The 23,192-nt window shown below is 35.7% G+C and overlaps 1 long non-coding RNA gene across 1 annotated transcript; it reads right to left on the reverse strand.

Moving 5' to 3' along the window:
• Window positions 1-18,563: 18,563 nt before the first annotated feature.
• Window positions 18,564-21,641, reverse strand: LOC113236902. Its single transcript, XR_003310997.1, has 3 exons — window positions 21,501-21,641; window positions 20,683-20,713; window positions 18,564-18,843 (listed from the first exon to the last, which is right to left on the reverse strand). It is a non-coding gene; the product is annotated as an uncharacterized LOC113236902 (long non-coding RNA).
• Window positions 21,642-23,192: the final 1,551 nt, after the last annotated feature.

Below are 23,192 nucleotides of genomic sequence, written 5' to 3' on the forward strand. Positions count from 1 at the left end.
TCAAAGCGGCGCTTGACCCGTTTATCTTTTTTACCTATTTTCCCAAATTATAAAAATTTGTCGTTATGTTTGTAATGTCTTTTTAATTAAAATAAAAGAAAATAAATTATTGACTACAAAAACAATAAGTAACACGCAGTATATAAACGATTTGGTTAATCTAAAATCGAATAACTAAAATAATAAAACGTATAACAATAAACAAAATTGATCACGCCGCATGGGCTGCGGTCGCGCCATTCACTATGAGAAAAGTAAGAAAAAACATGGCCAAAATTACGCTTGTAAACTAACTGCGATTTTCGGTGATTTATTTTATATTTAGTGATTTATTTCATTATTACTATGTAAGAATAAGCAAAATTCAAACTAGTTAATAATAATAATAATATATTTATTTTACAATACTTAAAAACACAGAACAATTATAAATTTTTTTCCCTCTGAAATTGAACTAAGATAATTGTACTACACGCTCTAATAAAATCTGTTGACTTTAAAATGGCACAATACGCAAACGCGGTTTTTTTAAATGCAGTTTGAATGCAGAACATCATTATTTATCAACTCAGCTAACTAATTCTTTTTGATTTCAAATTTAGACCAGCATCTGGTCTAAATTTGATATCAAAAAATTTTGAAAATGTGTCATTGGCTAGGTTTTACTCATTTTTTCCCCATAGTGCGCTGGTGCTGCGTTGCGGTATGACGCCGCAACTACAACAGCGGCGCCGCGACGCAATACAAAACAACGCCACCGCGGCGCCATTTGTAAACAGCCTTAGATTTGTAACTAATTACGTAACTCGCCACCCGTAATTTGGCTTAAGCACAGTGATTCAAAGCGGTTGCAACACATCAAAGGCACGAGGCGCATGGTCAGCGTAACGTGCCATGGTGAGACCAGCACAACGCGACTCCGTGGGAATGAAAACACTTTGTTTCCAACATCGAACATTGTCGCATCTCGTTTTAGTTTTAGAGATATTTTATATTCCTTTATTTTTGTCACACCTTTGACTTATTACATTTAGTAGAAAGTATTCTGGTTTTTTTTAAGTCCTTCGGCTGTAGGTTTCGTAACTGGCGCAGTCGGTAGGATACTCGCGGGCCGGTTCGCGAGACGTGGCAAAATTTCCGGAAAAACCCGCGTACGCGCTCCGTTGCTCGGGAGATATCAAGCCCAGCTCTAGTGTCCTGAATCTACGGTGAGCTTCAGTCTGAGCGACGAGTATCCATACATCGATACACAGAGAGACCAGAAATGAAACTGTGAGTACACATAATTTTCTTTGTGCGGCTTGCTATTAGTTCCTAGATTCCTCCCAAAAATTTTCCTGCGGCAGACTCGCCGGCGAAAACAGTTAGATACTAATAGAAATTTAGATTGTGACCCTAATTTATTATTTTCTATAAAGAAAATGTCCATCGACCCGGATACTATCTATAAGGCATTGCGCCCTGTACCGGAGTTCGACGGTAATCCTAATGTACTTACCGGTTTCATTAAAATTTGCGACTAAATAGTACGTGCCTTTCTTAACCCTCAACCAGGTAATGAATTACCCAATCAATGCTTACTGAACGGAATTCTCAACAAAATCACTGGACCAGCCGCGACTATCAATAACTCGAACGGCATACCAGATAATTGGTTAGGGATTCGTGGAGCTTTGTTTAACAATTTTGCAAATCAGAGGGATGAGACTGCCCTCTACAATGACCTCTCTTTGGCGACACAAAGGCATCAAAGTCCACAGGCATTTTACGATAATTGCCAAACTTTATTCAGCACTATTATGACTTACGAGTCTCTGCATAAAACTTTGGGTACTACTATGGAGGCTAAGCGTATTTTGTTCAAAAAACTCACCATGCAAGCCTTTGTGCGAGGGCTTCGTGAGCCCCTTGGCATCAGGTGCATGAGGCCCAACAGTATAGAGGAAGCTTTAAAATTTGTACAGGAGGAATTAAATGTTATGTACCTCCATAAGCGCGGCGATACGTCGCATAAACCACCTCAGACCCCCAAAGTCAACTCGGTAATCCCTACATTGCCTAATAAACCCGTATATTTCCAAGCCCCCATGCATCAAGGGCCCACTGGAAATCAACCACGACATTTGATACCAATGGCACCGCATCCACTTAGATTCGCCCCACAAACGCAAGGGTTTAAGTCTAACAATATTCCAAACCAATGGCATCAAGGCCGTATGCCAACCCGCATCCAACAAATGTTCGGCGCTAGGCCACCTAATTACAATCCACAAAGCAATATATTCAGACTCCAACCCAGAAATCATCCCCATAATTTTGGCTCAAATTTGAGCGGTGTACAACACTACGCTTCTAAGCCATTACCACCGGGCTTTGGCGGGCATGATTGGCGTAAGCACGGGAACCCTCCGCCACCCAACTACTTCAAAGCACGCGAGATGAACTTGAACGAGTCCACGAGCTACTATGACGAGTCCTATTATAACGAAGGTTACTATGAACCGGACTATAATTCCTATCTCTATGCAACCGAATATGACAATACAATTTATACTGACTGTAACGGAACTGACGAATTCACAGAGACTTTTGACGATGAACCCTTATAAATAACCTACCCCTTTTATACCGATGACGCTGAAAGCCATGCTCCGGGGACTGAGCTATATAGGGGGATAGGTGAGACTAAAAATTTTTAGAAGGCTACGAAATTAAGAAAACCAAAATAGAAGTCAACTTACAAACCCAAAGGCAACTACCGTACATTAAAATAGCGAACCCTCCTCTAAAACTCCTAATAGATACAGGGGCTAACCAATCCTTCATTAGTCCTAATGCCGTACAAACATATTTCAGTGAATTGAAGTTGGATTACACTTTGACGGACTTATTGGACTTGACTTACTAACCAAATGGGAGGCGAAAATTGACCTGAAAGAACAGACCCTAACTACATTGTCATTAGTAACCCCCGTTACAATGTTCAATTCCCGAAATGTCAATTTATATGAGGACATTGTACCAGCCAATAGCTCAAAATTCATTGAAATACCAATTAATACCTGGGATGGAGGAGTCTTTGTCCCTGAACAAGTGATTTGTAGCTGCATAATTCATGAATGTCTAACAACCGTCATTAACAATCCCGGTCTTTTGGAAATTTCCAATCCAACACCAAATGATATAATATTTTCTTTAGAAAGCCCAGCCCAAGCAGAGCTACTCACAGTCGAATGCACGCGCACTGAACAATTGTCAATATTGTAAATGCCGAAGAAAAAGCTAATATATTAGCCCTTTGTTCATCTTACGACGATGTATTTTACTTGGAAAGTGCACCATTAACGTTTACTAACCGGATTAAACATAAAATTAAAACTACCGATGAACTTCCAATTTACACAAAAAGTTACCGGTACCCATTTATTCATCGTCAGGAAGTAAGCGATCAGATAAATAAAATGCTGGAACAAGGAATTATAAGACTTTCTGACTATGCCTGGAGTTCCCCGATCTGGGTAGTACCAAAAAAATCTGACGCCTCAGGCAAACAAAAATGGCGCTTGGTAGTAGATTTCAGAAAACTAAACGAAAAAACAACAGATGATAAATACCCCATACCCAATATAAGTGACGTTTTGGATAAATTAGGTAAATGCCAATATTTCACAACATTAGATTTGGCAAGTGGGTTTTATCAAGTGGAAATGGATCCAGAAGATGTACCCAAAACAGCCTTCAATGTTGAACGTGGACACTTCGAATTTTTGAGGATGCCCATGGAACTAAAGAACTCTCCATCCACATTTCAGAGAGTCATGGTCAATGTGTTGAGGGGACTCCAAAATGAGATTTGCTTGGTTTACCTTGACGATATAATAGTACCTCCCTTCAGGTGCATATAATTAACCTCGGTAAAGTTTTCCAGAGACTCAAAGAATCCAATTTCAAAATACAAATGGATAAATCTGAATTTCTCAAATTAAAAACTGCTTATCTAGGCCATATAATCAGTAGTGAAGGTGTACGTCCGAACCCTGATAAAATTTTATCAATCGCGAAATACCCCATTCCAAAAACTACTAAGGAAATCAAACAGTTCCTCGGACTAGTTGGGTATCGTAGGAAGTTCATACCTGACTTTGCCAGAATTACTAAACCATTAACATCATGTTTAAAATAGGGTAAAAAGATAACGATTGACGCTGATTATGTCAACAGCTTTCAGGCGTGTAAAACACTCTTAGCAAATGATCCGATCTTAAAGTACCCAGACTTCAGCAAAGAGTTTGTGTTAACCAAAGATGCGTTCAACTTTGCCACGGGTGCCATGCTATCCCAAGTACCCATAGGGTCTGATAAGCCCGTTGCATACGCTTCACGTACACTGAATGAGAGCGAAATCAATTATAGTACCATTGAGAAGAAGTTGCGGGCAATATTCTGGGCGAACAAGTATCTTAGACCTTACTTGTTCGAACGCAAGTTCAAAATTATCACTGGCCATCAACCACTTCAATGGTTGATGAATCTCAAAGAACTCAACTCAAGGCTCACAAGATGGCGGCTAAAGTTAAATGAATATGATTATACAATTATATGTATATAAAAAGGGTAAATCAAATACGAACGCAGACGCCTTGTCCCGTATCGAAATTCATAACGAAGAGTTAGATTCTATTGTAGTAAACATAAGCTCTAGCTCGTCAGAACACTCTGAATCGACTTTGTCTGCACCAGACAGTAGACTGTTGATAAGCGCCTCGTCAACTGACACTGCTCCTAGTATAAGTCCTCTCAGTAGTCCTACACCCAACTATGACCTCAATGACGATCTTCAGAATGACAGACAACTGCGTGTAGCCGTACGTATCATACACACTGCCGTAGAAAACCATTTGTTAGAGATCCCCATCACCGAGGATCCTAAACAAATATCATAGACAATTATGCCTGACGGTAGTAAACAATACAAGAAGAAGACCAGTAGTAACCAAGCCTTTTAACCCTCACTTGCGTATTTCAGTCCAAGTCTCAGAATCTAAACTGGAAGAGGATATTATCAATACTGTAAAGGAATATGTAAAACCCAATGTCAAAACTGCCCTTTTAGTTACTCCAACCGAAGCTCTATATACAATTGTACCAATATTGCAACGAAATTTTAAAAACTGTAGCATAGATTTAGTCGTGACAAAATCTCGATTATCTGGATGCTGTTAAGATAGTAAAGCGATAGAAGCATTAGAAACCAACCAAAATAACATAGTTTCAGAATACAACACTCATGTCAGCCTTAGCAAGGAATGGATGAACGAATACAGTAAAATACTGTCTCATATAGTATTAATATAGTAGTAATAGTCCAAAACGAACAAAAGATTAATACCACTTTGCAATTAATACTAGATCACGAATTCGATAAAGATTACAATCTTATTAAGTTCGCACAGTTTGGTCAAATGCTTATTATAATTACAAAAAACATCGACGACTTATTAAACGAGTTAAATCAAATCGAAACTAGTTTGGCATTTATAAGGTCTTCAAGTACTCATCACTCTATGATAGATATACACTTATTAAAGCAAATGAACAATAATTAACAAGTTTTAGACATAGAATTAAGAGAATATTTTAATATTATACAACCGGGATCCTATTATATAGATAAACGAATTGTAATAGTTTTTAAGATTCCTATTGTCTCAGCCAGTAGCTACACACTCTATAAACTTTCCATTGCCCCTAACAAACACCACCAAATCCTTATTCCCCCGCATCCACTTATAGCAACAGCCGGGGATACTTTTGTGTACATTGAGGCAGAATGCCCGAAGGTAGACAAGTAATTCCTTTGCATGGAGAACACCAATCGCCGAATTCACACAGACTCAGACTGCATTCATGAGCTTATATTACGACAAACAATGGGAAAATTATGCAAGCCAGTACAAGTCAACCTACTAAAAGAAGCAATGGAACAGCCAGACGCCCGGAGTTATGTATTGACCTTTCCGCAACCTATAAGAGTCCAATTAAAATGTGGCAGAGACGAGTATGACCAATTACATGGCAGTTATTTGGCTACTATACCAATTACTTGTCTCCTACTCACACCTCAGTTCACAATAGTTAACGATAACGATGAAGTATAGGGGCAACCATTGAAAATCATGGCGCTACAGAACCTCATGAATACGACTTCGAAAGCGACAGCACATGTTACTCTAAACTCAATAAATTTAAAGAAACTACATAAACTACATAACATCCAAGATAAAATTACTATTATGCCACCACTTCACGCAGCAGCAATACAAGATGTGTCATTATACCACACTACTGTACCATTTTACATAGTACTGTTATGTGTGGGTACGCTAGCCATCATTCTCGTTGTTCGATATTACAACTCAAAGGCTAAGATATGCAAATCGGAACAAGAGCATCAAGACGAACATGAGATGCCAGCAATATTTTCTCACAACGTCTAGAAAATAGTTGCTGGTCTGCCAGGTGAGGAGTTACGTAACACGCCACTCGTAATTTGCCTTAAGTACAATGAATCAAAGCCGTTGCAACATTACTTCGAAGCATGGATTGCAACACATCAAAGGCACGAGGCGCATGGTCAGCGTAACGTGAGGTGGTGAGACCAGCACAGCGTGACTCCGTGGGAATGAAAACACTTTGGTTCCAACATCGAACATTGACGCATCTCGTTTTAGTTTTAGAGATATTTTATATTCCTTTACTTTTTGTCAAACCTTTGACTTATTAAATTTAGTAAAAAGTATTCTGTTTTTTTTAAGTCCTTCGGCTGTAGCTTTCGTAACTACCTTAATCAAGTTCCTTCAAATATTTGACACAGTTCTATGAGCTATATTAATTTTACACATAATTACAATTTCGTTATGTACATATCTTTTTAGTATTTAGTTAAACAATTTCATGGAATTCTGGTCGATTTATTAGGTTAAATAAATTAATTTTGTTTTCGTGTTGTCCAAGGAATTACTTTTTTGTCATTAACAACACTGTTCTAATCACTCGTTTTATTTTTATGCATCGGCCTGGGTGTTTTGTAATATTCGTTTAAGGTTTCATTTCATTTTCATTAAACGAGCGTTAATGAATAAATGTATTAAATAAATTCTTATTATTACAGGTTTGCCGTGCATCACTGCCGCAAGTTATTTACATTTATACTGGGCAAATAAAAAGTTTCAAAAGAAAATACTTGCATCATGTAAATACCCGTTTTATTTATTTAATCCTTTAGTATTATGCTGCAGTCATTCTCAAGTAGGTACCTACAGATACAACGAAGATATACTTCTTAAGAGCATATTACAATGTTATAATGTACAATGCATTTTCTAACATAGAATACAATTATAATATCGAACGATAATCATCTAAATTTAATTCTTCTTCTTGATATGAATGAAGCCGTGATAGTCTAAAGGTGACCTACCGCCTCTCAAGCCGAGGCCGTGGTTTCGAATCCGGGCTCGCACCTCTGAGCTTCTCGGAATTTATGTACGAAATTTAATTTGAAATTTAATATATGTTTTTCGGTGAACGAAAACATCGTGATGAAAATTGCACATCGAAGAAACTTTACAGTCCAACCCCTCGCCTGAGAGACGACCCGTGCACAGTAGTGGGACGTTATAATTTTATGATACCAAGTGACGGGATGAACTAGTAGTGGAGTTGGTGGTAAGCGACACTCCTTCGCAAAATAATTGCAGATCCACTCAGAGCTTAAATCGAAACATCTGAGGGGCACTGCCGCTTCGCTCGTCACCCTGGGACATAAGTTGACAAGTCCCATATGCCTGTGATTTCACCAACACTCTTACCCTTCAAAACCGGAACACAGAAATGCTTACATTACTGCTTGACGGCAGAAATAAGTAAGGTGGCAGTACTTCCCTGAACGAACTCTTTCACAACGTCCTGTCACTTGGTATCATAAAAAAAAACTAGATATTTTAATTATTAATACAAAGATCGAACACTCAGAAAAAACACTCACAAAAAATTCCTTCGATCCGGTCGGATTCGAACCGACGTCTTCTTGCATACCGTGCCAGACGCTATACCAACTAAGCCACGGAACGAACCAACGGACCTCACGAATTTTTCTATGTACTTGCGTCGTGCCTTTGTACTTGGTCTTTCAACGACTTTTTAATCGTAGCGCCATCTATGAGAAATCTATGACAGGTTTATCACCCAGTTAGTACCTTTACAGCCACCAGTCCTGGCGAGAGATGTCGTTATTCACTCTATTAATTAAATTTTTATTGAATTGATATTCAATTATTTTTGTGAAATTACGTCGTTCCGTGGCTTAGTTGGTATAGCGTCTGGCACGGTATGCAAGAAGAAGTCGGTTCGAATCTGACCGGATCGAAGGAATTTTTCTAAGTGTTTTTTCTGAGTGTTCGATCTTTGTATTAATAATTATAACAAACTAGTGGAGTAATTTCACAAAAATAATTGAATATCAATTCAATAAAAATTTAATGAATAGATATTTTAAATTTTTATTGAATTGATATTCAATTTTTTTATTTGTGAAATTACTCCACTAGTTTGTTATAATTGTTAATACAAAGATCGAACACTCAGAAAAAATTCCTTCGATCCGGCCGGATTCGAACCGACGTCTTCTAGCTTACCGTGCCAGACGCTATACCAACTAAGCCTAAAAACTAGATAGTTACGTTTACTTCTGTTTTATTAAATGGTAGCATTGATCCATTATTGATACTTTACAACCAGTGGTACGTAGTTTTTATAATTATTATAATATTCAGAACCCGCCTTATGTCTCATATGTATCTAACATGAAATTAAAACCGATACACGGGTATTAGTTAGACATCCAGAGGGACTTGTTTCCAATTAACAAGTATTAGCGAAACCCCGAAGGATCACGAAGTCAGCAGGACAGGATCAAAGGATAATCTCCGAGAGATATTGTGCCACGGCCCTAGTAAGGGAATTGTTTGCTTGAAATTGATATTGGTAACTATTGAAATAACATTAAATACCTAAAACGAAAACGTAAACGAACGAAAATAAAAATTGAACTGGATGAACTTTTTCTCATTAATTGAAGCAATAAAACCTTACCAAGAAAGGAATTAATCAGGTGAATGTAACCAATTTCGAGACTGTCTCATGCTCTACGACTCGAACCCCAACATTATTTCACTATTTTAGCACACAATGCTTGTTTCTGTCTGAAATTAAGATGCCATTTTTCATATAAATGTTGTTTGTGTTATTCTTAGTTGACTATAAATATATTAGATGAAAACCAAACACCGCAGTCAAGAAAAGCAATCTCATATTCTAATAATCTTCATTACAAAACATTACACTCTATATTGTCACATTGATTAAAGAGTTTAATTCCCCTGATGAAAATGAGTAAGAAACTCTAGGGGTTGTTCTTTTAAATAAATATTTGTCCATATTTATAACTCACAAAATTTATTTCAAAAATCGACACTACCTGCAAGAGCTTCACGGGTCACTACCGTGGATTTTTGTCATCCAAATACGCAGAAGCTGTTATTTTAGTTTAAAGTTTGTTTCACAATAGTTTTAAGCCTCGTAAATGACATATTTTAAATATCAACCAGAATCATCATTCACTCATTATAGAAGCTTATAAATTGCTTCAAACATATTTGTGAATTTGTGAAGACGACGACGACTATCATTAACAGCCAGTTTACTTGGATACCTCGTAATAATCATTAATATTTTTCATAATTGTAACTTTTTCACAACACACACACACTACGGTCCACAATTGACGGAGAAATCGGAAAATATACATACAGCCGAAACTATACGCTCCTCCGTTTTTGAAGTCGGTTAATAAAAATTCAATATTCTTCATAACATATATTAAATTTTATAATAAATGCACTGCGCTATGACGCTAGTGTAATAATGTTAATGTCTTTAAACTTCTCTCTTACAAACATTCTTGCCAAAAGAACTAGGTATTGTATGCATGCTACATGAAATAAAATAAATGCAAATTTTTGGTGAACACATAGTTTTAAGCATAGTACATCAAGCATAATTTAACCATTATCCGTACCTTGAAGATTAAGTGGGTTACAACGTTGTCTAATTATTTTGTAGTATATTACGACATTTATTCTTACTGCAAAGAACCTAATAAGATACCAAATCGACGATAAACCAAGACTCACGCATAAAATACACGTGCCCTAAATATTAAAATGATAGATAAGTTTTATGAAACAACTTTCTCGAAGAACAAAAACTCCAATCTCCAAGTTTGTTGCAAAATTATCCGCAAGTGAGATTCATCGGGAATCACGCGATACATCACCGAAGCCAGACCGTGTTCCTTGGGGAACCTTGTATTGATGATTTAATTAAGCAGTCCTCCTCAAACTCTGTAGTGCTTAGACATAGAGGAAGAAAATGTTAATTTACTCTTAGTATGGAGCGACTACAATATGAGAATATTTACATTTTTTTATAATATCTAGTGACGGGACGAATAAGTCGTGTTCCTGATGGTAAGCTACACGCCTGTCTATAGCAGTTGCAGTGCCACTCAGGGCTTTAAATTGCAAAGATCCGAGAGGCACTGCCTCGGCGCCAGTCACAGTGAGACATAAGTTGACAAGTCATGGGACTTGTGCCTGTAAAACCAGAACACACTAATGCTGACATAACTCCTTGGCGGCAGAAATAGGTAAGGTGGCAGTACTTCCCTGGACGAACTCTTTGACATGCTCTACTGCTACTTAAATAAGCCCATACTCGTTCATTAGTAAATCTAGATATTACTTAGTATTAATAAAAGCAATGAAGGGCTAAGTTTCCCTGTAGATTTAGCCTACTCTTAAAATTTCCATACAGGGGGCCTATTAAGAGCTTATAAGCGGCTAGCCAAGTTCCATGCAATTCACTTGACGTGGTAAAACTGAATTCCTTAAATTCGTGTCATGACCTACACAATTTTGAACGGGAATGGCATGACAGGATGATGAGTTTTACTTTTCAAACATTAATTATTGTCTCTGGCTGGTCAGCTGACATCTAACAAGAGCGAGATGGCACTACATACTAACTAAATCATATGAAAGAAATAGACAGATGTAGTATATCTGGGTACCTACATCATTACATACACATTAGCACTATTAACCGATTATGTTCAAAATGAGAATAATTATATTTTTTTATTAATTTTAGTATTGATTATACTTGCTACCTTGTTTTGTAATATCGGCAACTTTTCAATCATACTTTACAATTCGTCGTCCGACAAAATTACATGTCATTATCATTGAAATTAATAAGGTGAGTTTGTAATTTGATAACATAATTGGAACGTACCTTGTATTTCCATATTTTCATTGATTGCATTAAAGTAAAATTTGGCACCATTTAAAATTTATTTTATGATTTTCGGTCAATAAAATTATTTAATGATTAAAATTCATCAACTATACTTTAAAGATTGGGAACTCGAACCACTCAATAGTTAATAGTATTTATTTACTGACAATTGACTATATAGCCTATGAAGATAACAAACAATTATGTAAACTGAAAATATCATAAAACTTAAACGAAATTTCTTAAAAATGTAACAAAAATCTAAAAAAGTTAGTCACAAACTAACTTTTTTTGAATTGCTTATTTTTACAGATGAGACCGCCATTGCATGGCAAATGGCACGCCATGATACGATTTTGCTATAAAAGAAAAGGTGAACGGAAACTGCATGGACAGTGAATGATTTTTTTGAGGTCATAGTACGAATTTGACAGGCAATCCAACTTACAAGCTTAAATAGGATTGCTCTAAGAGCTCATATAGTAGGCCCCTGATCTGAGTGAACTCAATATTCTTATATTCTTATATTATTACATGGTTCTTACCATGAGCCAACCTTGTAGCATCTGCTATGTAGCATCTTTAACTGCCTCCGTGGCCGAACGGTTACCATGCCGGACTGCCACGCAGAGGTCCTAGGTTCGATTCCCGGGCCGGGAGAAATATTTGTATGGCCTACATTTATTTCTCTCGTGAGTTTGGGTGTAATTTGTGTTTGTCTATGTATGTGTCCATGGCACCCGCGACACAGGGTTTCCCTAGTGCGGGGCTATGTTGAGTGTGTACGTTATTATTATTATTATTATTATCTATTAATCGCTAGGACGATTTTGCTAAAAACATTTCTATTGCATTTTACCATTATTAGTTTGGTGACGTGCACGAATGGAGTCTCCCCGCACGACGTACCATTCCTTTCCTGTACATCTGGGGCACCCAGGGCAACAATCGGTGAGTATCTTACGCCGATTGGCAAATCCTTTCACCACGACGGCAAGCAATGCGTATACACTATACGTAATGCTTATTAATTTGGTTTGGTCTTGGTCCATTATGACAAATTTTCTAGTCAGAATAGCCTTAAGAAATAGATTTCTCACAGATGGCGCTCCGCCAAAAAATCGGTAGAAACCAAAAATAAAGATGTACAACAAGCACATACAAAAAGTTGTAAGGTCCCCTACTTCGTTCCGTGACTTATTGGCACTTGGCACCTATTGGGATTTGTTTTGCTGGAAGACGTTGGTTCGATTATTGTATTAATAATTGTAACAAAGTAGTGAAGTAATTTCACAAAATAATTTAATATCATGGTGGTCAAACACACATCGTGACATTCAATAACTTAAAAATTATGATAGCCCTAATTTTAGCCCTATTTTAATAATGTGTATCGCGGGTGTGTCCATTGACTGGACATACACATAGACAACCACAAAGTACACCCAAACTCACGAGAGACACAAAATGTAGGCCATGCAAATATTTCTCCCGGCCCCTAGAATGCAGTTATTTATTTAACAAATAATATTATAATATTCCCTAATACACTTGCTTACTTCTCGTATTAAAAATTTAGCGGTCCTACTAGAATGTGGTCCGTTACCTAAGGAATTTGCAATTTGGAGAGCTCCAAACAAAATCTGTTTACTAAGTCGAAAGTATTTTCTCTTGTTCGGTTTCTGTCGGACTACTCCATTACGCCATGCGAAGATGGGAGCTAGATAGTTTACGTTGCTGTGGTGTTTACACACTCGATCGATGTTGTACATGCATTGGTAAAGTTAGAAAATATTAATAAACGAAAATTAAATTTTCATAGAATTTTGGACCGTTCTTATAACGAAGTGCATAGAGTCCAATATATGTCTTAATCTTGAAAGCTTCACGTCCTCTTGATCCTGTATAAGTCCTCATTAACATAACATTGAAAAAGTAATTGTGACATCTTTCGTTATTTAAATTTATTGAATTATCACGATGTTTTACTATCATAATGTTCAATATTTTTTTTGTGAAATTCTCCACAAGTTTGTTATAATTATTAATACAAAGATCGAAAAGTCCTTCGATCAGGCTGAATTGAACCAGTAGCGCCTTCTGTGTACCGTGGCTGACGCTCTCCAACTAAGCAACCAGCAGATCTTACGATTTTTTCTACGTGTTTGTTGCAGATCTTTGATATTCATTTGTAACGACTTTTGGCTGTAGCGCCATCTGTGAGAAATCTATAAAAGCTTTCCATATCTTTCGATATTTTTAGTCCGATGTAAATAACATAAAATACTTTAAACTATCATACAAACAAAATAAGAGTCAAAATCCATACTATTCATCGAATTTCTAAAGGTAAAACTCAAATGAAACGGAACTGAGGCCCAGTAAATTAGCTTCGAACAACATCAAAGTTGGTAAATTCTCAACTTGGATTGTAAAGGCCGGCGTGGAGCAAATTGATGTTATCGGAATACCCGATGTTCATAGTTAGTGGTCCATGGTCCGTTGTGAAATTCTCCACGGAAGTCCGGACGGTCAACTAATTTGCCGGGCGACCAATCTTTACCTCAACAGCTTGTAGTTAAGAGTCGGAACTTGCGCTAAGTTAGCCGGAACTTCTTGTGATGAAATAAAAATAACGTGAAAATGTTGTGTGCGCCACTTAGAGTTGTCTCTTAGGATAATTTTTTAGTAATATGTATGATGATAAGTAATATAAAAATAAATGAAAGCGGTAACTTTTCATTCCTTTTCATAACTATTTTTTTTTGTTTTCAAACAATCTTCTCAAACACAATCCAATATTCTAATATCAACTTTACTACGAAAGACTTAGTTTCTAATAAATCTCTGTTCGGCCAAGACTTTAAATTTTCTGTAGCGTTTTGCACAAGTCTCTTTCAAATCTAGGGGTGAGAGGTCCTCTCGCCTCAAAGCGAGTATTCCAATGAATAGGAGTTTTTGGCAGCCGAAAATTGCAGTTGCATATTTCAACTTGTCAGTTACCATCGGGTAAAGTAAGTGCTGTCGTGTGGGTAACGAGGGCTTAATAGAAAGCGGATTTTGAAGATAGGATTGTAAATATCTATCATTTGTTACCCGCTCTGAACAGGACGGCGTTCGTGACGTCATATGAATCGTTCCTTTAATGCAAGTAGCTGAACTATACATAGGTAAATTAATAGAAAACGAATAGATTGTTTTGCACCGGTTTTAAAGGCCTGGCTCTAGGGTGCTATTACTACCTAATCTTGCCCTCTTTGCATATAATATGTAACTTTAAAACCATGATCTAAAGTAAAATTAGACATACACAAAACCAACAAATATTAAATTGGTAGGTAGTTTTGTAGAGCGGTAGTAGCCCAATGAGGCCCGTCGGTAGTTACACGGGAGATTATTATTGCCCGTGTAACTACTAGGTAGGTTTTTTCTTTTCTCCATTGAGAGGTCGACGTCGAAGTCGACGGTTCGATTGTTGTCTGTGGATGTATGTATCAAATTTCTAAATTACATTATTTTATTTTATATTCAGGCCTTTGACCTTCAGGCAACAATGACTCATATACAATTATATACCCAACCACCTCGTTGTCGTTACAAGTACCTTAAAACTGAACTTGTATTGCACAAAAATCATTTATAACATGCTACATAGAATCTAATTACAAATGACTAGGCAAATAGTCAAATTGACACCTTAACATTACGTAAATACTAAATCAATTAACATAAAAAAACTTACTTTCGGGCGTAGCGTCCTCTTACAAAACAGTGCGACGACGCGGGCACGGCGATTAATCGCAAGCCTGGAAGGGCGTCGAACTGACATTGTTGAATGACTGTTAAGTCGCGCGCGTCATTTCGGCCATTGGATAATTATTCAACACTGCGTTTGTTACTTTCTACCCCCGTTACTTTAGCACCCGGTCTCCCCTAACAGTTCTTCCAAGTTAAATTACTACCAGAAACAAGCGGGATAAAGTGAGTGAGGTTCGTCATCATCAACCCATTTATACATCCCACTGCTGGCCACGGACGTGCAGGTTTCATCACGATGTTTTCCTTCTCCGAAAAGCGCATGGTAAACAAATTAAAATTCGCATATAAATTCCGGGAAACTCAAAGGATTCGAACCCACGCCCTCTCTTTAGAGGCGGTAGGTCAAACCATTACACTACCACGGCTCACGGCGTGTGCAGATATTAAGCATTATAAAAATGATAAATAATTCTATATAATATAACAAAAATCTGTTTAAACGTAAGCTAATGTCATGGCAAGACTATGCACACGGCATTTTATTTTATAAGCGCCAACGACGCGCGTTTCAGTTACCCGCAATTACGGCGCCGTACAAGCGCGTCATCTACGCGAACACACGCCGCAGAAGCGCTGTAGTGAATCGATTCAAACGCGCGCAAACATCGTTGCAAACAAGAAGCTTATGTACTCCACTGGAGTTTACACTTAGAACTTCATGTAGTTGCTTCATTTCAAAAAGTAACTGAAATTAACAAACAAAAAAATACAGCCGAATTAATAACCTCTTCCTTTATTTGAACTCGATCAAAAAACTAAAATTAAAACAGTCTATATATACATACGCGCGACTGCAACGGGTATACGCGCATATGGCGCACGTTTACGGCGCGTATACGTGCATCTTCGTCGCGTATAAAATACGCCATGTGCAGTTAATAGTATTAACTTAATTCTTAATCGGCAAGTACCTTACGCCGATTGGCAAATCCTTTCACCAAATTTCAAATGGTAAGCATTATAGTGCACGCCATCGTAATGATAAAAAGAAGCCCAGGTAATAGGAGAATTAATTTTTTTCTTGCGTGTCAATACACCTAAACCTGCTAAACAAGCCGAAATAATATTATGAATGTCAGTTTTTTATTACTAATTTAGTTAGTCCTGCTGTTGCTGCTGCTGTTGCATTGATAGTCCGATTGTTTCTAATTTATTAATTACAAAATTATTTACTATTATTAAATAGAAAATGCAATAATTTAATAATAAACTACCATATCATAAGAAACTCTACGGGAATGTCAATTAAGAAAATCTCCCTTATTCAGAGAAAGATCAGCAGATTGAACGACCAGAGCCCAACCGCAGTTGATTTAGACATTTGGCTGTGAAATCTTTAGCAGGAAAGTCACGTAGACATTGCATAATATCAGGAAATTTACACACAAAATCCATTGTAATATAGTATCATTCAATATTCAAATTCATATCAATGTAGTATAATAAAATAAATGTTCAAAAAACGTACCGCGAATTAAAGAAAGCGATGTTTTATAATTAAAAATTAGTAACAATAGAGCTCGTTAAGAAAGAGTTAGTCCAGGGAAGTGCTGCCATCTTGCCTATTTCTGCCACCAAGCAATAATGTGAATATTACTGTGTTCCGGTTTCGAAAGGTAAGGGTGCTGGTGAAATTACAGGCACACGGGAAACTTATGTCTAAGGCTGACAGGCGCAGTGGCAGTGCCCCTTAGATCTTTGTAATTTTTTTTTATTTATTCAATTTCAAGCAAATTTTATAAAAAACTACTCTAAGACGATTTAAAGTTCTGAGTGGTACTACAACTATTATGGACAGATGCACGACTTGTACGTCCCACCACTTGGTATCTAAAAAAATACATTACATTAAATTGAATTGAAAACTCGATATGTTTTACACCCAAAATCTAACATCTGAAATTAAAGTAACCTGTATAATATTCACGTTAATATCACTTTCATAGATTTTATTTTTAAATATCCTCCTTCAAAAGAATGCGAATATCAAAGTACATCCCATTCCAGAATCGTATCATTTAAATTGGTACGAGCCGGATAATAAACGGACCGAATATACCAAAAGCAATAGAGTTATGAGACTAGACAAGATATTAAAGTTTGCTATCACACGTGCTTGCATAGAAGTTTCCCGTTTTGTTTTCAATTTTTTTTTGCATTTGACATAAATTTAAACATATATGGCTTATAAAAATAGAATAAAAAAATTAGAAATTATATGTCGACCCCGCCAAGAAACGTCAATTTATTTTTGGACAGGATCTGTTTTTATTTTGTTTCTATTTTTCACAAAATAATTTTGTTTTTTGTTTTTTATTTTTTTCACAAAGTTCGCCATATTTATTTACTAATAATATTAGTAAATAAATATGGCCGTTTACAAAAATAACAGAAGATGACCGAAAAATTTTTCTTTGTGTTTATTCGATCTTTGTACCAATAATAATAATAACAAACTAGTGGAGTCTCTTCATAAAAAAATAAACGAGTATCGTGGTAGTAAAACATCATGATATTCAATAACAATAAATAACGTAATTGTAGAGTTATTAGAATTTCGTTTTGCTACTATTGCTACACATTGACAATGAAACTATCGTTTCGACCGTCAACCATAACTAGTGGGACCTAGGGGTCTCGATGACTGTCAAATAAGTAATATTCGACTAAATTAAAAGACACATGATGCGAATGAAGCTTAATACTGGACATTGTCTATTGATTTAGTCGATTATTACTTATTTGACAGTAATCGCTCCGGACGAGTGTCAACGTTTCTGGTTCGTCACACACCTTGTGACGAACCAGAAACGTTGATTTGTGTGAAAAAAACATATGAAAGTAATTTAGATCTAGAGTCACATAAGTATATCAGTGAGACGTGAATAATTATTTCTGAAGTGAGAATTCATATCATTCTAATAACTGCATGTATTATCTGTGATTTTAGTTGTATTAGAGTTCCTTGTGAAAGAGTTCGTGCAGGGAAGTACTGACCTTTCCTATTTTTGCCGCCAAGCAGTAATGTGAGCACTGCTGTGTTCCGGTTTTACAGGCACGTGGAACTTGTCAACTTACGTCTCGTTCGTTATGATCGTTGCGATTTAAAGCTCTGAGTAACTTGCTATGTTTTATCGTAAATAAATTTAAAAAAATAAATTTATTACTACATTTTCAACGCAATAATTAATTAAGGTACACAAAAAAGGATGTTTATTTGAAATAATTAGTATTTTAAGAGTAAGTTTTTAGTAACCCTTATAAATGAATATCCAAATTATTATTTTTTTTAATTTCAAATCGAATAATGTGATCACAGGGCAGGGTTTTCTAACGAAAAGTGAATGCTGTGCGATAATAGAGAGATATTTATTTAATTAATATAAGGTAAACACTTTTGACTAGTCGGAAAGTAAATGCCAAAGTCTAGATTTGTTCAACACACCGTTAAATAGCATCTTTAATACAAATTCTTCTATCACCATTGAGGATTAAAGCCGCTCTGTTCCGTATAACATTCCCAGACAGGTTTGCCCATTGCCAAACAGTCATAAACGCCTTGCTCGCCAAAAGTAGCAGTAGCTCCTTGGTTTGTGGACCCGATTACTGCAACAAATAATTTAAAATTAATTAAGAAATATTTTGATTCCACAGAGAGATCTTTGAGACCTAGCTTTAGCAAAGACGTCTGAATATTATACCAAAATACAATCTGCGAGTTTACAAGATAATGAACAATGGCCCACTTCACAGCGGTGTTAGTGTTTTACATTCTGTAACGTGCTTTAGTTTTACGTTATAAGTTACAGCACATTGTGTACTACGTTAATTGGTATTTGTAGTACCGCATGAATAAACTAGTAAGATATAGGGACGTAATCATTGCATATAGACTTAGCGAGGAGGTAATTTACAATAAGCAAGTCAAGTAATGGCGTGTTTATACAGGATCGACTGCCGATTCTTCGGCAAGCAAATTCGGCTAGCGAATGCGGCGCAGTTGACGCGCTGTTTACACCGAGTCGACTGCCGCCTCTTTTAGCGAAGCGAATTCAGCTGATTGCTAACATCGTTTATTAAAAGTAAAAAAGGTTCAACGTTTTATAATGGAGGTGGTAGGTCATTCCATCATTTACTCGCTGCGAAATGAAAACTGCCCCTGTACAAAGTTAAATAGGAAAAGGTAATTAACTTTTAATATGATGTAATTTTTACAACGGTTTATTATTAATATTTATATAGATAATTTGGAATTGTAATTTCGTAAACAGTTTCAGAACATTTTAATCAAAATATTATAAATATTATATAAATTAAAAAAGGTGTGATCACATTACTTTGCTTGTCATATAGGTATGACTGTATATACATACAAGTAGTATATGCGGTAGTTAGTGTTATAATTACCGACTCATGCTACTGTTATGTCGTCTGTATAATATTAACATTAATATAAATATATTTCAGATTGTTATACGATAACTCGTTCTCAATGTCAAACCAATTTGTTAAATGGCAAACTCGTGATTGGCCTGGACATGTGCCGTAGGTGGTGCAAAAAATGTGTATGTAACTTCCTGGTTTAAAGAAACAATAATTATAACTTTTTTATTTAAAAAAAGCGACCTCAAAAGTCTGCTTATCGGCTTTTTTATTTTAATTACATCTATTTGCGAAGTCTTATTGAAATCGGTTAACGAAAAGTACGCGAAACCGGTTTACCACAGTTAGAGGTGGAATATTTTCGTCAAATTCAATTGTGACCAATTCTCAGATACCATCTTTCCAACGAAAAATGAATCATCAAAATTGGTTCACAAATACATGTGTAAACGCGTAATGTACACACAAAAAAAGAAAAAGAAAATGCAGTCGAATTGAGAACCTCCTCCATTTTAAAGTCGGTTTAATATGTTTTTAAAATTTTATACCATGGAAGACACTGCTCTTTTTTTTTTTTATCTAAACGCCATCTGGGTCTTAGGTGACGCTCAGGTTTTTATTTATATTAAAGGAACGCAAAACAATAATGTCCCAATGAAATACGTTCTATGAAAAGGTAACCAAAAGTTTTGCCTTTAATCCAACAGTTCGAATTTTCATACAGTAAAATAAAACATTAGCAAAGTTTTGGACTTACATTGAAACAAAATAAAACAAACTTCAGCAAAAGGAAATTAAAAATTATTGTCATTATGTCCAACACGTCAGACCGAGCGGACCTTTCGGTACAAATAGTACCTCCATTAAATAAATAGGTGCCATCTAGGTAGACCTCAAACCTTTTCGAACTTTTCTAAATTGGTTATGGTCAGGTGTTCTATGTATATAGTGCCTGGTAATTGCTCAAATCCGAGTAGTATTCTAGTGCAAAGTATTTCTTTATTTTCAAATCAAATAATTGGTGCAAATAATTGGTGTAAATATAATGATATCGACACTCACTATAATCCGTGCTCCTTCTAATCAGGCTTTCCTGGAATCATAAAAAGAGATACATTAACCTTGAACAGGATAATAATTCCTACTCAAAATATAGTAATTGTAATTACCACCCTCTTCTCAGCAAGGGAATCCTTTAACACAACTAATTATTTAGGTTTCTCGTAACTTTTAATAAGACGTGTATAATTTGTGTATTAAATAGTGTATATTAAATATTGTTACCAAAGTTATACAAGGGAGCTTCCAGTTCTTAGGTTTTTGCGATTGTTATACATACAAAATGAAACTATTTTTCCGGATTTAAATCACGTATATTTGTTTTTTCAACCAATAGCAGTAGAAATAACAATTTCTCTGTGCTGTGCGACGACTGTAGCCACCTATGTATAAACCCGTTAAAGTGGTTGCAGTAGGTAGGTTAGATTTAAGAAACAATATAAATAATTTTGTTTTGGAAAATAAGTGAAAAAGAAAAAAGTATATAGAGCTTTATTTTATAATATCAAGTTGTTAAGCAACACGCCTGTACATAACAGTTGGAGTGCTACTCAGATCTTTAAGTAGCAAAGAGCTGATGGATACTGCCACTCCGCCTGTCACCCTGAGACATAAGTTGACAAGTCACGTGTGCCTGTAGTTTCAACAGCACATTAACCCTTAACCCAGAAAACCGGAAAACAGTAACGCTCACATTAATGCTTGAAGGCTGAAACAAGGGCACGTTACTTCCCTGGACGAACTCTTTCACAAGGAACTAAATATATATATAAATGTATAACAATATGTATTTAATAAAAAAAACTCAAGAAAACACTCACCACACATTGCACTATCAAATTTAAAAAAAGAAATACAAAATAAACGTTCATTTCTTACGATACACGATACAGGTATGTAAAAATACCTTGAGCATCTAATAAAACTATGTAATGTTGTTATTTCTAACACGTAGGTGGGTCTCGAGTGGGATGGTTTTCTTAATGAGAGCGTATGGTATACGTGAAAAGAAGTAAGCGATAGGTAATGTTTGAATTTCCAATAGTTGATGCACATGAAAAGTTTTTTATATCTACATAGTATAGGTATTTATTTTGTACCATGCAAATTAATTATCAAATTTTGGCATTATTTGATGTTACAAAGTGACGAAACGAGCAAGTCATGCGCCTAGTCACACGTCTCGCTCAGAACCTGAGTTTTAAATCGCAAATATCACTGATTGAATAACTGCACTACCCATCACATTGAGACATAAGTTGACGAATCCCATGTGCCTGTAATTTCACCAGCTGTTTTATCCTTCAAAACCCGAAAGCAATAATGCTCACATTACTGCTTGGCGGCAGAAATAAATAAGGTGGCAGTTTCCAGGACGTACTCTTCTCTACAGCTACTAAATTTATGGGGTATTTTGTTAATCTTGTCTTAAATAAACACCAATCTATTGTTGTTGACTGCTAGAGAATACCTTATGGCACGATATAGCGCAAAAAAGTTTAAATAAATTAATAAATAGACAAGTTAAGTATATCAAGCCACAAGCTTAACATACATAATCCGTCCCCGGAGAAAAAAGAGATAACTGTAATTATCACAGTTTTAGTGTTATATCATATTTAAGATCTTTAGGTACCAATACATCTTTTCAAATTTTTTCGTGATTTTTAAGCAGTTTATTATTTATTTATTTATTTTATTGTTACTTACGGAATAACAAAATAATACAATATTATTCAAATTCTCTACATATACCCAAGTGCAGAAGAATAAGGTTATATGATAATATTAAACTAAATGAGTTACGTTTCTTAATATCATAAATGACAATAGAATTATGTTCTCATAAAAATAATTTCACGAAATGACGATACACGCAGTTATCATATTTTATTCCCGTTTCAAACTGTTCGGACTGTTCGTATAATACAGCAAAATAAAGCAAAAATTGATTATCATATCATGGTTTCATTGTAACAGCAGAATAAAAGTTTTCGAGAATAAGATGATATGTAATTATTATCTTCGGTACTTGTACTATTGCAACCCGTAGAATAAAATGATAAGTCAACGATGCAATACTTATTTTCGGCTCAGACATGATGATTGATTTTAACCATTTTAACTAATTATTTATTATTGAAATTACTCCATTTTGGCTTAACTTGCGGCTGTTTCATTTATAATATAGAATGCACAATAAATATTCATTCTTTAAAGCTAACTATTAATCTACCTACGTTCAGTATTTAAGAACTTATCAATGATAACATGTTTTTTTTATTTTTCCTTAAATATTACTTTGTTGCGATTATCATTTTGTTCTCCGGGGATGGCGATATATGTACTCAATTTTACAATGAGAAGTGGAGCCCAAGATTTCTTATTTTTTTTATAATATTAAGTGACGGGACGAACATATCGTACGCCTAGTACGCTACGATGATAAGCTACATGCCTGTCCATAACAGTAACAGTACCACTCAGAACTAAAAACTTTATTTCACCAGCAC

This window comes from Hyposmocoma kahamanoa, unplaced genomic scaffold (genome assembly GCF_003589595.1).
Source record: "Hyposmocoma kahamanoa isolate Upper Pololo Valley unplaced genomic scaffold, ASM358959v1 92, whole genome shotgun sequence".
NCBI classification, from domain to species: Eukaryota; Metazoa; Arthropoda; class Insecta; order Lepidoptera; family Cosmopterigidae; genus Hyposmocoma; species Hyposmocoma kahamanoa.